This window comes from Sparus aurata, unplaced genomic scaffold (assembly GCF_900880675.1).
Source record: "Sparus aurata unplaced genomic scaffold, fSpaAur1.1, whole genome shotgun sequence".
NCBI lineage: Eukaryota > Metazoa > Chordata > Actinopteri > Spariformes > Sparidae > Sparus > Sparus aurata.
Genome location: NW_022045103.1, coordinates 126,750 through 130,010, shown reverse-complemented (window position 1 = coordinate 130,010; position 3,261 = coordinate 126,750).

Here is a 3,261-nt window from a genome sequence, read left to right as displayed (position 1 = left end):
TGACACAGATCCACATTAAAGACATGACGTTGGACCGAGGTGACGATCAGATCAGAGGGAGGAAGGTTATCTTACCGTGCACGAGGATCACAAACACCACAAACATCTTCATCTTCCTGTCACAACTACAACAAGCACAAAGTCCTCTTTACTGAGCTTCACTTCAGAAACACATGGAGGACATCAGTTCACAGCCAGTCATCACTTTGCTGCTGCTGACCGTCCACTGACACCAGGACTGAACTCAACTTTCACTTTGAGCTGTTTCCAGTGAAGCAGCTGCTGGAATGTGAACAAACAGGTCCAACATGTCTTGTTTTGATACGTTTGTGGATATTATCTTTAATATCTCACACAGACGTGTGTGTGTGTGCGCGTGTGTGTGTAAGCAATCTGAACTCTGCACTTCCATGACAGTAAACCAGCCACATTATAATCTTTGAGGAAGCATTCATCTAATTACTACCCTACAGCAAGCCAGCATATAAAACGGTACAGTATCATCACTGCTTGGTTCCACACACACACACACACACACACATACACACACACACACACACACAGACACACACACACACACAGCTAACGTAGCCTTAGACCTATATTAGCTAGACAATAACCTAGACCACTTTCCCGACTTTCCAAGGTTACACATTAACACAGCTTGCATAACAAAAAGAAAATCATGGGCGCGGCAACACATCTAAAAGTGTGACAGTTCGAAAAATAACTACTGTGACTGTTAGTAGGAACAACAATGTTTACAACAGCAAAGTCACAGTAAACTCAATATCTGGAAGAAGTTTAGATAAACAGCCACACAGACAGCTGTCGGATTAGATTATTCTTAACTCTCATTAACAAGCAGTTAGCTTAACAAGGACAAATGAGCGCTTTTCTGAAATATGACTCATATTTAAGCATATATCATATTGAATAAGTGGAAGACGACTTGTTAGCCGTCTCATCTATGTGTGTGGTGGAGTTCTCAGTGAGGCAGCAGCTTCTCTCTCTCTCAATTCAATTCAATTCAAAGGGGCTTTATTGGCATGAAAGTTTCAACAACAATATTGCCAAAGCTCTGATGACTGAGCATAAACTGGACATGAATGGCTTATGTGAAACATGGCTGAAACCAAATACCTTTCTGCCATTAAATGAAGCCTCTCCTCCTGACTATAACTACGCCCATGTTGCTCGGGCCTCTAAACAGGGGGAGGTGTTGCTCTAATCTACAAATCTATTCTCAGCCTAAGCTCCAACCAGGATATTAAATTTACTTCATTTCGGGCTCTGGTTTTAAAACCATCCTCATCAAATAGTAACAGCCTTGTCCAGGGAACAGGCTTTCACCTGGTTGTACTGTACAGACCTCTTACTCCCAGTTCCTAGAAGAACTTGGTGAATTTATTGCAGATCTTGTGACTCGCTCAGATAAAATCCTAATCATTGGGGATTTCAATATCCACTTAAATAAGCCCTCTGACCCTCTAGGGAAAGCTTTTTTGAGACTTCTTGATATTTCCAACTTTATTCAGCTTGTCCATGAACCCACTCATTCCAGTGGAAACACTCTGGATTTGATCATTTCCCATGGAATAGATGTGTCAGCCCTGAACGTCGCTTCTGTCTCCTCTGCTGTGTCGGACCACTTTCTCATTACATTTGAAGCATCATTAGCCTGTCCCTATGTCCATGACACAAATGTTGTTACTTCTCGTCGTATCAGCCCGGCAACCACAGCGACGCTCAGTGATAAAGTGCCCGGGGTCCTGGCTCCCTTTGCGACTGTGACAAAACCTGTGGAAAGCCTCACGAATGAAGTGAACTCAGCACTTGTTTCGCTCCTCGATTCTGTGGCACCGGTCTCTACCAGGACAAGACGACCAAAGAAATCTACTCCCTGGTTCACTGGCGAAACCCGGCGTGAATCTAAACTGGACGTTTTTCAAACTTTGTCAAAAAATGTCCTGCTGCCGATTCTCAGTTAGTCTCAGCTCTAAACACTTTTGAAAATATCTCCCTTGAGATACTGTCTAAAATTGTCTCATCCTCTAAACTAACGACCTGCGTCCTGGACCCCTTTCCGGCAAAACTTTTTAAAGAACTATGGCCAGCACTGGGACCTACAATGTTAAATATTGTTAACTCATCTCTCATGACTGGTGCTGTCCCTTCTAGTTTTAAGTCTGCTGTGGTTAAGCCTCTACTTAAGAAACCACACCTCCACCCAGGATCACTAAATAACTATCGACCAGTATCCAACCTTCCCTTCTTCTCTAAAGTCTTAGAAAGAGTCGTGTCCCAACAACTTTCAGGCTACCTACTCAATAATAATCTCCTGGAACCTTTTCAGTCAGCTTTCAGAGCCGGTCACTCCACCGAAACCTCCCTTACTAAAGTGGTAAATGACATTCTACTTCCCACATAGCAAGCGGGTCCGGGCCAGATCCGGCATCAAGCCGGCACCTCTGGCCTACATCTGGCATGGCAAATAGTATGTTAGCCAGATGTGGGCCAGGTCTGGCAGTGATGGCACCGTTTATGTAATGGCATGCCTATGTGGGCTATTTGTGGTTAGTTGTATGTGGCCCAGATATGTAACAGACAGGTCTGGGCCAGATCCGGCATCAAGCCGGCACTTTTGGTCTATTTCTGACCTGGTAAATAGTATGTTAGCCAGATGTGGACCAGGTCTGGCAATGATGGCACCGTTTATGTAATGGCATGCCTATGTGGGCTATTTGTGGTTAGTTGTATGTGGCCCAGATATGTACCCTGCTGAAAAAAGTCAGAGAAACCATTAGGCATATTCTATTGGTTTCTAATGGTTCCTGATGGTTTCTAATGGTTTCTAATGGCTACTTATGTTGTCCTAATGGTTTGGTTTGTTTTTCTAATGAGGTAATATCTCCTACACAAATCTACAGGACTCCAACGGTCCCTACTAACGGTTCCTATGGGAGTCTAATGGTTCCTACAGGAGTCTCCTATAGGAGTCTTAATGGTTCCCACATAAGTCTTATTGGTTCCTACAGGCATTTCTATACACTGAAACAAGTCAATCTAAGAATAAATAATTGTAACATGATTAATGTGATAATGTGATAATAACAATACAAAACAAAGTTTGTCTCTAGACATCAGTATATCAAGTTGTGAATTATTCTACATTTGTACAACACAAGTCATTTTGATTGTTTTCCCTAACAAGCTGTATGTAAGCAGATCAACAAATCTTCTTACGCAGATCCACAGTTC